Source organism: Triticum dicoccoides, chromosome 4A (genome assembly GCF_002162155.2).
Source record: "Triticum dicoccoides isolate Atlit2015 ecotype Zavitan chromosome 4A, WEW_v2.0, whole genome shotgun sequence".
Classification (NCBI taxonomy): Eukaryota; Viridiplantae; Streptophyta; class Magnoliopsida; order Poales; family Poaceae; genus Triticum; species Triticum dicoccoides.
This window is the reverse complement of record NC_041386.1, coordinates 308,947,060-308,962,580: the sequence shown is the minus strand read 5'-3', so window position 1 is coordinate 308,962,580 and position 15,521 is coordinate 308,947,060.

Genomic DNA, 15,521 nt, shown 5'->3' with positions numbered 1-15,521 from the left:
TCGGAGTTTGGGAAGAGAGCACGGTCATGTTATGCTTGAACGTAACTAGTTTTACGATCACTTATTGATCTTTGTAGCTTCTCGACCGTGCTTTGCCTTCTCTTCTCGCTCTCATTTGCGTATGTTAGCCACCATATATGCTAGTGCTTGCTGCAGCTACACCTCATACCTTTTCCCTACCCATAAGATTAAATAGTCTTGATCACGAGGGTGTGAGATTGCTGAGTCCCCATGGCTCACAGATTACTTCCAAAACCAGATGCAGGTGTCGATGATGCCATTCCAGGGGATGCGACTGAACTCAAGTGGGAGTTCGACGAGGACTCAAAACGCTACTACGTTTCTTTTCCAAACGATCAATAGTGGAGCCCAGCTGGGGCGATCGGGGATCTTATGGAATTGGGGTTGTCTTTATTTTGGTTCCATAGTCGGACCTTGATTGTATTCTGGATGATGTAATGCTATATTTATGTATTGTGTGAAGTGGCGATTGTAAGCCAACTCTATACCTCCTTCTTATTCAGTACCTGGGATGTGTATAGATTACCCCTCTTGCGACATGCCTACAATGCGGTTATGCCTCTAAGTCGTGCTTCGACACGTGGGAGATATAGCCGCATCGTGGGTGTTACAAGTCGGTAAGCAGAGCCTTCCCCGACTTAGGAGCCCCCTGCTTGATCGAATCGCTCGCGTTGTTGAGTCTAGAAAAAATGTTTTGAGTCTTTTAGGATTATATATATCGGAGAGTAGGATTCTTTTTACTCCTCAGCCCCTTCGTCGCTCTGGTGAGGCATCCTGACATAGAGTTTTGACTCTTCTCTTCTCAAATTTCACTAAAAATTTGTTTTAGGATCATGCGGGTATCTTGGAATCGTTCCGATGGTTTTCTGACGAGAACATTGTTCTTGGTGCCTCCTGATATTTAGAGGTTGTGGCAGTGTCCCGGGGAGTTGAGCTTTGAGATGTTGTCGTCACAATTTTATCGTTGAAGTTCTGGAATACCTGAGTTTCGCTGACATAAAAAATCTCTTTTATGCAGTTGTTGGTGAGATAACCTCGACGTCACCCAATACTGGGGCGGGAGTTCGGGAGTATTGCCATAACTCGTATAACGGATGCTTTTCGAAGGTTGAGGTAAATGATTTCCGAAGGTTTCTTGGTTATGTGTTGAAGGATGGATACAGCTGGATGTAGGATTTGCTAGTTTTGGGTGAGATATTATGCTTCCCCTGTATCCCCAACACCTGATTGCATAACCAGAAAATTTCGGGAGTTTCATAGGTGGGAATTCATGTAGCTCTAGTATTTCTTCCGCAGATATTTGGTTTGTGATTGGGTAATCCTTACCAATTATTTGTTCATGTACGTACCTTGTTGTTTTATTCATCTACCTCTATCTAAGTGGCTTCTCAATTTATGGAAGTGTGACCATTTAATTTGGAATTCATTCATTCATTCTTGTTCGAATGTTAAGGCTATATGTTGCAATTTCGATCCATTTGATTCAGCTTGAATATATGTCTTTCAAGATGCTAACGGATGTCACCCTCTTCAGGATGGCTCCTCCAACACGTTAGAATCCGGAACCACCGCCACCACCTCCACCTCCGGAGGCATGGCAAGCTGTGATGGGCGCTACCAACGCCAACACGCAATTGATTATGGAACTCTTGCAGGAGCGCAACCAAGGAAATCAAGGCCATGGCAACAATCAAACTCAGTTTGCTACCCTCAACCAGTTCCTCGCAAACCAGCCGAAGTCTTTCAGTAACTGTGTCGAGGCCGCAGATGCTGACGATTGGCTCGTCGATATCTACAAACATTTTGAGTGTAGCAACGTCAGGCCTGAGGACTTTGTCAAGTTTGCTTCGTTCCAACTCAAAGACCAAGCTGTTGAGTGGTATCAACAATACAAAGATTCCAGAGGAGGTCGTGTGATTACCTGGGATGATTTCCGCCAAGACTTCAAAGCTCACCACATTCCTCAGAGTGTTGTTGAGAGTAAGTGTGAGGAGTTCCGCAATCTGAAGCAAGGCAGCTTGTCTGTTTACCAATACAATATCATGTTCTAGAGGCTCACTCGTTTCGCCAAGCAAGACATCCCTGACGAGAAGAGCATGATTTATCAATTCAGAGGTGGCCTCAGAGAAGATCTTCAACTAGCTCTTGTGCTCTTTGAGCCGGAAAAGTATGATGAGTTCTACAATATGGCACTAAAGCAAGATGCTACTCAGCTCAAGTGCGATGCTTCCAAGAAGAGAGTCAGGATGCAACTCCTTCTTCTTCTTCAACTCAAGTGGCAACTAAGCAGCAGAAGTACTGGTTGCCTCCTCCTCCTCTATTCCGTCAGCCTTATCAGCAGAAGAGCAAAGGTGCCAATGGATCTTCCGACCCACCCAACCCAGGCTTTCAGAACAAAGCTTCATCTCATGATCCAAGGTCAAGTGCTCCGTATCACTAGCCGCTCTCAGAGGTTACATGAAACAAGTGTCAGTAGAAGGGTCACTATGCAAACAAATGCTTCAACTAGAGGCGTCTTCCGCCTCCTCCTCCTGTGAGATTTGCCAGCAATGCAGTGGTCAAGCATAATCCCAAGCATGTCAACGTTAACATGATGAACGCATCTCAGGCAGATGACTCGTCAGAAGTGATTGTGGGTAACGTTCCTGTTCATGATATTCCTGCAAAAGTTCTTTTTGATACTGGTGCATCGCATTGTTTCATCTCAAGACCATTTTTTGCCGAGAACGAATGCACTTCTTCTCATTTGGGGAAATCCATGGATATCTTTTCTCCGGGTAAACGGTTGAGTGCCAGTTAGGTGGTTCCAGATGTTTCTATTAAGATGGGTGACTATAAGTTTCTGTCTTCTCCGATGGTCCTTTGTAACTCGGATATTGATCTAATTCTCGGAATGGACTGGCTTTCTAAGCACAAAGCTCAACTTGATTGTTCTGCCGGGAAGATTCAATTGACACACTCGTCTGAGGATGTGATCGTCTTTGCTGCGCGTGATGATACCATTCGACTGTTTTCTCTCAACAAGAAGGGCGCGTTGGATGCCGTCTCTCAGATTCCAGTCGTTTGTGAATATCAAGATGTCTTTCCAGAAGAGCTTCCTGGAATGCCTCCTCACCGGCCAGTTGAATTTGTCATTGATCTTGAGTCTGGCACGGAACCTGTTTGCAAACGTCCATACAAACTTGGACCATAAGATTTGAAGGAGCTGAAGAAACAACTCGATATACAAGAGCGTATGGGTGTGATCCGACCAAGTTCTTCTCCATGGGGTTGTGGTGTTCTTTTTGTCAAGAAGAAGGATGGCACGGACCGAATTTGTGTCGACTGTCGTCCATTGAACAAGAAGACCATAAAGAACAAGTACCCACTTCCCAACATCAATGAGCTATTCGAACAACTCAAAGGTGCTCAAGTATTCTCCAAGCTTGACCTCCATATGGGCTATCATCAGATTCGCATTCGTGAACAAGATATCCCCAAGACAACATTCAGAACAAGCTATGGTTCTTATGAATACATTGTCATGTCTTTCGGCCTTGTCAACGCTCCTCCAACGTTCTCTCGCATGATGAACTTCATATTTAACCCTTACACAAATGACTTCGTCTTGGTCTATCTCGATGACATTTTTTTCTTTTCCAAGAACAAGGAGGATCATGCCAAGCACTTGAGATTGGTGCTGGACAAACTCAGAGAACATCACTTCTATGCGAAGTTTTCAAAGTGCGAGTTTTGGCTCGATGGGGTTCTCTACCTTGGGCATATCATCTCCGCCAAGGGCATAGATGTTAATCCTGAGAAGGTGTCTGCAATTGTGAATTGGGAACCGCCTCAGAATGTGAAGCAACTCCGCAGCTTCCTTGGGCTCGCAAGCTATTGTCGAAGATTCGTTGAGAATTTCTCTAAGATCACGAAGCCTCTTTCCAACCTCCTCCAGAAGCATGTGAAGTATGTCTGGATGCCTGATTGTGACATCGCTTTCAACACCCTCAAAGAGAAGTTAGTCACATCTCCAGTTCTGACTCTTCCTGACGAATCCAAACCATTTGAGGTTTTCTGTGATGCTTCCCTGCAAGGTCTTGGTGCTATGTTAATGGAAGAGAAGAAAGTTGTGGCCAATACCTCTCGCCAGTTGAAGCCCAACAAAAAGAACTACCCCACTCATGACCTCGAGTTAGTGGCAGTTGTCCACGCTCTTTTAACATGGAGACATCTCTTGTTGGGAAGGAAAGTGGACATCTTCACTGATCATAAGAGTCTCAAGTACGTCTTCACTCAGCCCAACCTCAACCTCAGGCAGACTCGTTGGGTCGAGATGATTCAAGATTATAATCCGAGTATTGAATATACTCTAGGCAAGGCCAATGTAATTGCTGACGCTTTGAGCAGGAAGGCCTACTGCAACAGTTTGATTCTCAAGCCCTTCCAACCGGATCTTTGTGAAGCTTTCCACAAACTTAATCTCCAAGTTGTTCTCAAGGATTCCTTGCCAACCTCCAAGTATCTCCTACTTTGGAAGATCAGATTCGTGAGGCTCAACTTCTTGATGCTATGGTGAAGAAGGTGAAGATTTGGATTGTCAGAACCCCGATTCCAAGTCACATCGATCTAGCCGGTAACACCTCATATCACTTTGCGGCCTCACACACGGTATTCCCACGGTTGTCGCCTTACCATGGCCCGGGACCATTTGCGCCTTTTGGCTCACGTATATGATAGTGTCGCTAGCATCCATATGACAGAGAACCCGGGCCGGCATGGCTAGTCGTGAACCCAAAGCGGCACCAACCTATGGGGACAGGCATACATGATTCACATCGAGCATGTCGATCAGCAGCGTGTGAATCCGAGCTGTAGCACTGGGCTAACAGGGCTCCGGGAACCCGGGCTGTAGCAGGCTAGGCAGGACTCCGGATGTCACCGCGTGACATTTCCCCGAAGGGACAGACACAAGAACAAAGTGAAACACATGCCGGCCAGTCCAGTGTCCTGAGCAGTAGTGTTGGGCTAGCAGGACTCTGGTGAACCGGGCTGTAGCGGACTACTATGGCTCATGGAAGCACTAGACTACATTTCCCCATAAGAGAGGCTACCAAGGATAAACCACTAGGTTGTCGGATCCCACACATACAAAGTATTTCAATCATACACCCAATATGCTCGATATGTGTAAATACAACATGGCATCACAACATAACTCTACGACTCAAGTATTAATTCATTAGGCTCCGAGGAGCGAGATATTACAAACATGGGTCTTATGACCCAACAATCATAGCATACAAATCAAGCACATGCGGAAGCTTAACATGTCTGAGTACAGACATCTACAAATGAAAAAGGCTAAAAAGCCTGACTATCTACCAGATCCTGCCGAGGGGACAAGATCGTAGCTGAGGTATCAAGCTAAACATCGAAGTCCACACGGAACTACTAGCGAGACTGACGTCTCTCTGCAAAACATAAAATAGGAAAACGTGAGTACAAATGTACCCAGCAAGACTTACATCAGAACTATCTACATATGCATCGGTATCAATAAAGGGGGTGGTGGAGTTTAACTGTAGCAAGCCAGCTTTGACTCAGTGGCTAACCTGAACTATGACTTCAAGCAAATCTTTTGAGGTGGCGCACACGAGTCCACATATTCACCATTGAATACACCACTATGGATCCGCTCCCGTCTCCCTACGAGAAGGCCATCCATAGCACTCACACTTATCTTGCGAGTTTTAGAGTATCCACTTTCACTTGTCTATGAACTGTTATAGGCAACCGAGAAGTCCATTACCGCGGACACGGCTATTCGAATAGATCATTTATAACCCTGCAGGGGTGTACTTCGTCACACATATTTCCACCACTTAGCGTCTGCACACAACATGTGCTCGGCAGACTTCAAGCGAAAACCGACATGGGTGTAGACCAGGACCTGACTAACCGCACAAGTCTCTAGTCCAGGTTTCTCCCCTATTAGGGTTCCATCCGCAAGGAAATCCGGCCGGGGTGTCCTCAACGGCCCCAAACAATGTGTACAGGGTCCCGAGATGCCAAACGGGCGCCCGGCATACCCGGCCATAGTGTATCTACCGCATCATAGCCCACCCCTAGGGTCAGCGCTACGCACGGCCGCCAACGCATATCCTATAAACACCAGAAACTAGTTGCAACTCCTGGACAGAGGACGAGAGGGGTTAGTAAGTCGAGCGGGGTCATATTTCAGGGCCCAATGTGTGGTAGTAGCTGTTTCATGGATCACAAACACAGATCTCAGTTCCTGAGAACGGTTTCATTGAGACAACCCACCATGTACTCCTACATGGCCTCTCACCGATACCTTTACCAAATCGTGTTCACACACTTAGCTCACACACAGTAGGACATGTTCACAACTTTCCAATTCATTCCCGATGAATCAGACCTGACACAACTCTAAGCAATAGCAGGCATGACAAGCAAACATGAATGAGTAGGCACATCAGGGCTCAAACAACTCCTACTCATGCTAGTGGGTTTCATCTATTTACTGTGGCAATGACAGGTCATGCAAAGGAAAGGGGTTCAACTACCGCATCATGTAACAGTTGAATCGTTGTTGTCCTAATGCAGTAAAAGAGAGCAGGAGCGAGAGAGTGGGTTTGTATCAGAATGAACAAGGGGGTTTTGCTTGCCTGGCACTTCTGAAGATACTATAGCTCTTCATCGATGTCATCGATCTCATCGTCGAAACCACGTCTATCGAGAGGGGACAAATACCGGCAACAGAGAAAGAAACACAATCAATGCAATGCACAATATTATGCATGATCATGACATGGTACAATGAGTGCGTTGGGCTAATGCAACTACAACCAGAAGGTTTTCAGCTTATTTGAATCAAGGATTCAAATACAAGCCTAAACTATGAACTCATATAAGTGCATTATCATGTTTCATCTAAACAGCAAGGTTAGGTTGCTTTAACATGCATGAAACCAGTACATATGGATAGATTGGATTTTTCTGATCATTTCTCATATATAACTTGTTTGATTTGGAGCTACGGTTGATTTTCTATGATTTTTAGAAGTTTGTACTATTTTCTGGAATTTCCTATATAAGAATAATTCCAGTAATTGAATTAATGCGTCAGCATGACATAGGTGTGACGTCAGCGGATCAACTGGGTCAGCCAGGTCAAACCTGACCAGTGGGGTCCACTGGTCAGTGACATAGAGCTGTCTGGGTCACAGACATGTGGGGCCGGGTCAACCGCCACGTCAGCACGGTCAACTCTGATTGGTGAGTCCCGCGTGATTATAAACTAATCTAAATTGAAATAAAACCTAGATTATTTAGGGCGTGGGGCCCAGGTGTCAGTGAGCTAGGTGGGTTAGTTAGGGCGTCATCAGTGGATAATGACAGCGCCACGTCGGCTTCGCCGGAGTTCTATCGGCGGCGACCAAAACCGTGGCGGAAGATCATCGGAGTAGCGCTACGGGCGGTTTTGGGCCAAGCCAGGGGCACCAGAGGGTTGCCCTTGCTCGCGCGCATCCAGGGGAGGCACGCGGGAGGCGCGGGGTGCAACAAGCTCGCCGGAGTCGAGCTCGTGGCGGTGGCCGGCGTTCGGGCACCTGCGGGTTTGGCGTTGTGGTGCACGGGAGGATGAGCTGGTGGGTGAAACATGCTCCTGGGGGTGTACCGAGTGCGGTGATGTGCTTGGTTTGGACGGAGGCCGGCCAAAACGACAACGGTGACATGGCCGGCGCCGGCGAGGTCTCGGTCTCGACGGAAATGAGATCTAGAGCTCGAATTAGCGCCCGGGAGTAGCGGGAAACGGTTCAGAGGCTCATAGTGCATTGCATGGATGGGTCGGCAGCTCGGGGGAGGCTCTGGAGACGACGGAATGGTGATGGCGATCACCGGAGTCCGAGGAAGAAGACGGAGCTGATGGCGGCGTTGTAGGGGCTCCCGCGGGGCGTGGCTCGATGAGGAGGAAGAGGGGGTCGAGGCGGAGCCTCTGAGCGCATCGGCGAGGTGAGGCAGTGGCTGTGGCCACGGCGGTGCTCGTCGGCGGCGACGGCTGCGCTCGACGGCCGCGCGTAAGAGAAACGGAGGAGGGGGGAGGAGCGAGGGAGAGTGCGAGGGGGTTCCAGGGGGTCTGCATGGCAACGCCAGAGGTGTCCAGGCCGTCGAAGAGGCAGGCGAGCAGGGTGGAGGTGGCACGCGCGTGCGCCGTGCCCAGCTTCTCCTCTGCCTACTGGCAAGAGGTAGAAGACGAGGCTGCCCCTGGTGGGCTGGGCCGCCAGGTGGGCTGGCCAGCTCGGCTGCGACAGGTAAGCCAGGTGAGTCTCTGCTCTTTGCTTTCTGTTTTTGTTTTTCTGTTTTTCTGCAACTTCTGAGCTTTATTAAAAATACCAAAACGTTTCAAAAATCCTGAAGATAACTGTGGGCTCTGTTTGGATTATTCCTAACAGCCCTTGCTTAAGTTCAGAATTAATTGAGCACTTAAAATAATATATAGCATTTAAATGCCCAATTGCAAATGCAATAAGATTTAATTCAAAAATCCAGAATGGCCTAGAAATATGTGCATGACTTTTGGCAGAGGTTTTCACCTTTAACAAGAATCATGAACTTTTCTAAAGGGCATTTGGGATTATTGAAAATATTTTTATTGAGCCTAGTTGAATTCATTTGGTGCTAGGGTTTCAACAATCCCCATTTCAAGTTTCTTTGGAATTTAAACATGATGTCATGATGAACAAGCAAAGTCAAGCAAGGGCTGAACTGAGGCTGTGACGGCTCACCACCACTAAACAAGAATCTCGTCCCGAGATTCAAGCGTAGGGTAAGGTGAAGGGGGGAACACAAGATTACATAATCTTCACGATCTAGGTTGCACCTCATAATGTTGTTGATTCGTTGCATACGTTGATCTTGACATCCTCGCTTTTGAGATCTTCATCCATGCGATGACAACGGAAAGAAACTCTACTAGGATTGATCTTCTCGAAGATCGAGCTATACAATATCACTCGCGGAATGAGATGTTGAAACATCTCGAGTTGAGACACAAAACATATCGAGAGGGATGGAAGAACAATGACAGGGTTTGATTTGGTGGCCAACAATTCCACGCTTAGAAAGATGGTGGATGGTGTCAAGGTGGCGGGGAAATAATTGCCATGATCCCATAACGGGGCACCTTGGGAAAGGTGACTCAATGGATTGTTCCCTTAAGTGGCAAAAGAATTACTTTTGATCCATAGATCATTGAAACTCTTCATACCAGCTTAAGGCAATTTACAATTGATCTTTTGAAAGAGCTCGAAGAAATGGCAAACTCGGACTAGAATGGATGATGTGGACTACCTTGTTGAAGACAACGCAATGGATGACTTTTGCTTATCACCGGAAATGGATGGGACCCATGGTAGACTGACACAATGACGGGTGCAAGCTGGGAACAAAATGCAAATACTGGGAATGATTCTAGTGACTGGGGAAAAGCTCAACAGACGAGAGGAATTCCCCTGTTTGAATGGTTATAGCATAACCGAGGAAACCGAGAGTACGAGGACCTCTAAGGAACAACTTCTAGAATAGGTTGCACGAAATCCTCATGGAGAAGATGGTCAAATAGCTCAATCAAGATACTACAGTGATAGATCTTCCGGCTAGGTGTGTCGGCCAACATCAACCTTGTTGGAACCTACATCATAGATCTTGGACTAGTTCCAACCATCATATATGTCTGAGATTCAGATCTGGTTGGTAACAGGACATTTCAGACAGCATGTCTGGAAAAGAAAATTTCCAACACTAACCGAAGAGATGACGTTGCGGGATTCTTAGGAAAATGAACTACGATAGCATGCTCCAAAACATGAGCTGGTTCTGCTACAAACCTGTGAACACGTTGTCCGAGACAAGCATGACCACGTAGTAGTCTTATAATAGAACACTATCGAGTTCAGGTTAGGATCCATCATCAAAGGTTTCGAAGTCTTTACGCGCGCTAGACTTCTTTTCCTTGAACAAGTCAATCAGTGGCTTGGGGTGTTAGGAATTACACATGGGGTGGAGGTAGCTCGTCTCGCAAACTAGTGTATACTTCACACATGCATAACTGACTTGGGATGGTTCCAGAGGAAGCAACATTGACTTTCTCAAATTCACGGCGGCAACTTGCACCAAATGCACATGAATTAGAGGAAGTCACTCCTTTCAGCCGAACATATTCTTCATGAACGGAACATGAATATAATGCTTATAAAAATTTCCAATGCTAGCTGGATGCTCAACACGAATCATGGAGAAGATAAAAATGTTGCTGATGGGCTCAACAATAATTCATCCAGGTTTCCATATAAGTGGAATTACACAATTATGTGAACAAGGTGATAGCATCGGTCAGACCCAAAAAATATAATGGTGTATGCCCGGGGAAACAACCACGAGTAAGACAACATTACAAACATCGTTGGTTCTGGTTCGATTTGAGGATAGCCCACACTCAAAACAAAGTTTGGACAAGAAAATAGATCCAACAACTGATCACGAGGACCAATCGATGAAGATATCATCTTTCTTCAACACACACACAAAAGATATCCCTTGACACGAACTAAGTCAGACAAGCTTTTATCTTCCAACTCTCCAAGTTGTTGTTTAGCTTAACCAACTAGCTCAGGGGTATCCCACACAGATTCTTGGAGAATGGGTGGTTTGGAGGAAAACCAGCATGATCACGAACTCAACATAGCGGTCAGGTGTCAAACCTGGTAATACTTCCGAGAAGATATTTGGAACATCACGAACCACCGATATGTTACTATGCTCGAGAACAATCTTGCTTTTCAAGGCAAGATGATGTGATCAAAAGAGCAAGGGTTTGACAAAATCCTAACTCATCGATCGAAGAGTGCACCAACAAAAATGGACTAGGTAGCACGATCAGTCCTAGGATGGTGATTCAATAACCAACACGCTAAGGATGAGAATATTGTCCTTTAACTACCAAGCAACACAATTGCTAGGAGTATTGATTTCACACATCATGATTCAATTGTCAGTATTCCGGTTGTAGCAACACGGGATCCGAGGAATGAACAACGATGGCGAGAGGTATCACCGTATCAAGAATTCATAAGATGGTGTGCAATTCCCATGACATTCTTGACATAAGACGGTAATACTTTGGGGTAGAACAGGATCAAAAGTTGGATCGGCATTTTGATCTGCGATACACAACTATTTTGACCCAATCCTGGATATGGACGAGGTACTGGAGTTTGTTTCTCCTAGTCATTCTGGAATGGAATGGCTTGACAGACCATAAGAGTAAAAGGCATCGATGAATGAATGCACACACACTCTTCTATCAACTGATAGAGGATGGTCGGAATACAACTGAAGAGGAACAACTCAAGGAACATATAACTTTCTGAGTTGTGGATGCATAGATTAGTATGTCGAGCAAAACTCAACATTTCTTCCGGACAACCCATGCAGAAAGGTAGGACTGGCAGATTCACAATGCAGAATGGAGAACTCATCAAGAGCACTCTTATTGTGATCTTTTGGTCCAAAGGCTTTTGCCATATTGGTTCATGGTATTGGAAGAAGTATATACCACGGACCTCGAGGACTATCGCAGAGTTACTAATATCTTGAGGGAACTAGCAAATACTAACAACATGAAATAGGTGAACCTCGGGTTCAAAACCCAGGAGTAGAATGCCTACTACTAAGTGGCATCACGGGATGCTTTCGAGAATGGTGGCCAAAATCATCACACCGGGAACACAAATCATTGCTAGATTACTAGGTGACTCCCTAAAACACCTAGGGACATAATAATAGCTCCAACATATATGTCGAGGCAATAGAGTACCTCAACTCACAGATTAGTGTGGTTGAACTGGCCCAAAGGAACATCGGGAACAGAAAGAAGCGATTTGCAAATGCATCAGACTATTTAGAAATCTGGGATGACTCGGACAGCATAACGGCTGTAAATGCTCAAAATGATTTGAGACATCCTGCAAAATGGTGGCATAACCACTTAACATCACAATATCAAAGTTCTGAGATGAACTGCCAACACACAGAAGTAGTAGGAACCGAACTCGGGCTTAAACTCAACAATCCTAGGCAACTACGGTTTAGTAACACGTCATCCTGATAGATAGATGAGAATGCCTAGTTCTTAAACCCCGTAGAAAAGAAGAGGTTCACTCAGATCAGAAGGACATAAGGTAAAGGAATAAAAAGAGCCTTACGTTCCCTTCCCCAATCAATTCCCTTATATAGCTAAAGCATTTCTAGACTCAACTTCGACCAGTTTGGCTTCGTAATCCTATAGGCAGTCAGGCTCTGATACCAACGCTGTCAGGAACCCGATTCCAAGTCACATCGATCTAGCCGGTAACACCTCATATCACTTTGCGGCCTCACACACGGTATTCCCACGAGTGTCGCCTTACCATGGCCCGGGACCGTTTGCGCCTTTTGGCTCACGTATATGATAGTGTCGCTAGCATCCATATGACAGAGAACCCGGGCCGGCATGGCTAGTTGTGAACCCAAAGCGGCACCAACCTATGGGGACAGGCATACATGATTCACATCGAGCATGTCGGTCAGCAGCGTGTGAATCCGGGCTGTAGCACTAGGCTAACAGGGCTCTGGGAACCCGGGCTGTAGCAGGCTAGGCAGGACTCCGGATGTCACCACGTGACATTTCCCCGAAGGGATAAACACATGAACGAAGTGAAACACATGCCGGCCAGCCAAGTGTCCTGAGCAGTAGTGCTGGGCTAGCAGGACTTCGGTGAACCGGGCTGTAGCGGACTACTATGGCTCATGGAAGCACTAGACTACATTTCCCCATAAGAGAGGCTGCCAAGGATAAACAACTAGATTGTCGGATCCCACACATACCAAGCATTTCAATCATACACACAATATGCTCGATATGTGTAAATACAACATGGCATCACAACATAACTCTATGACTCAAGTATTAATTCATTAGGCTCCGAGGAGCGAGATATTACAAACATGGGTCTCATGACCCAACAATCATAGCATACAAATCAAGCACATGCGGAAGCTTAACATGTCTGAGTACAGACATCTACAAATGAAAAAGGCTAAGAAGCCTGACTATCTACCAGATCCTGCCATGGGAACAAAATCGTAGCTGAGGTATCAAGCTAAACGTCTAAGTCCACACAGAACTACTAGCGAGACTGACGTCTCTCTGCAAAACATAAAATAGGCTAACGTGAGTACAAATGTACCCAACAAGACTTACATCAGAACTATCTACATATGCATCGGTATCAATAAAGCGGTGGTGGAGTTTAATTGCAGCAAGCCAGCTTTGACTCAGTGGCTAACCTGAACTACGACTGCAAGCAACTCTTTTGAGATGGCCCACACGAGTCCACATATTCACCATTCAATACACCACTAGGGATCCACTCCTGTCTCCCTACGAGAAGGCCATCCATAGCACTCACACTTATCTTGCGAGTTTTAGAGTATCCACATTCACTTGTCTATGAACTGTTATAGGAAACCCAGAAGTCCATTACCGCGGACACGGCTATTCGAATAGATCATTTATAACCCTGCAGGGGTGTACTTCATCACACATGTTTCCACCACTTAGCGTCTGCACACGACATGTGCTCGGCAGACTTCAAGCGAAAACCGACGTGGGTGTAGACCATGACCTGACTAACCGCACAAGTCTCTAGTCCAGGTTTATCGCCTATTCGGGTTCCATCCGCAAGGAAATCCGGCCGGGGTATCCTGAACGGCCCCAAACGATGTGTACAGGGTCTCGAGACGCCAAACGGGCACCCGGCATACCCTGCCACAGTGTATCTACCGCATTATAGCCCACCCCTAGGGTCAGCGCTATGCACGGCCGCCAACACATATCCTATAAACACCAGAAACTAGTTCCAACTCTTGGACAGAGGACAAGAGGGGTCAGTAAGTCGAGCGGGGTCATATTTCAGGGCCCAATGTGTGGTAGTAGCTGTTTCATGGATCACAAACACAGAACTCAGTTCCTGAGAATGGTTTCAATGAGACAACCCACCATGTACTCCTACATGGCCTCTCACCGCTACCTTTACCAAATCGTGTTCACACACTTAGCTCACACACAGTAGGACATGTTCACAACTTGCCAATTCATTCCCGATGAATTAGACCTGACACAACTCTAAGCAATAGCAGGCATGACAAGCAAACATGAATGAGTAGGCACATCAGGGCTCAAACAACTCCTATTCATGCTAGTGGGTTTTATCTATTTACTATGGCAATGACAGGTCATGCAAAGGAAAGGGGTTCAACTACCGCAACATGTAACAGTTGAATCGTTGTTGTCCTAATGCTGTAAAAGAGAGCAGGAGCGAGAGAGTGGGTTTGTATCGGAATGAACAAGGGGGTTTTGCTTGCCTGGCACTTCTGAAGATATTATAGATCTTCATCGGTGTCATCGATCTCATCATCGAAACCACGTCTACCGAGAGGGTACAAATACCGGCAACAAAGAAAGAAACACAATCAATGCAATGCACAATATGATGCATGATCATGACATGGTAAAATGAGTGCGTTGGGCTAATGCAACTATAACCAGAAGGTTTTGAGCTTATTTGAATCAAGGATTCAAATACAAGCCTAAACTATGAACTCATATATGTGCATTATCATGTTTCATCTAAACAGCAAGGTTAGGTTGCTTTAACATGCATGAAACCATTACATATGGATAGATTGGATTTTTCTGATCATTTTTCATATATAACTTGTTTGATTTGGAGCTACGGTTGATTTTCTATGATTTTTAGAAGTTTGTACTATTTTCTGGAATTTCCTGTATAAGAATAATTCCAGTAATTGAATTAATGCGTCAGCATGACATAGTTGTGACGTCAGCGGGTCAACTGGGTCGGCCAGGTCAAACCTGAACAGTGGGGTCCACTGGTCAGTGACACAAAGCTATCTGGGTCACAGACATGTGGGGCCGGGTCAACAGCCACGTCAGCACGGTCAACTCTGACTGGTGGGTCCTGCATGATTATAAACTAATCTAAACTGAAATAAAACCAAGATTATTTAGGGAGTGGGGCCCAGGTGTCAGTGAGCAAGGTGGGTTAGTTAGGGCGTCATAAGTTCCTAATGACAGCGGCACGTCGGCTTCGCCGGAGTTTTGCCGGCGGCGACCAAAACTGTGGCGGAAGATTGTCGGAGTGGCGCTACGGGCGGTTTTGGGCCATGCCAAGGGCACCAGAGGGTTGCCCTTGCTCGCGCGCATCCAGGGGAGGCACGCGGGAGGCGCGGGTGAAACGAGCTCGCTGGAGTCGAGCTCGTGGCGGCGGCCTGCGTTCGAGCACCTGCGGGTTTGGCGTTGTGGTGCACGGGAGGAGGAGCTGGTGGGTGAAACATGCTCTTGGGGGTTTATTGAGTTCGGTGACGTGCTTGGTTTG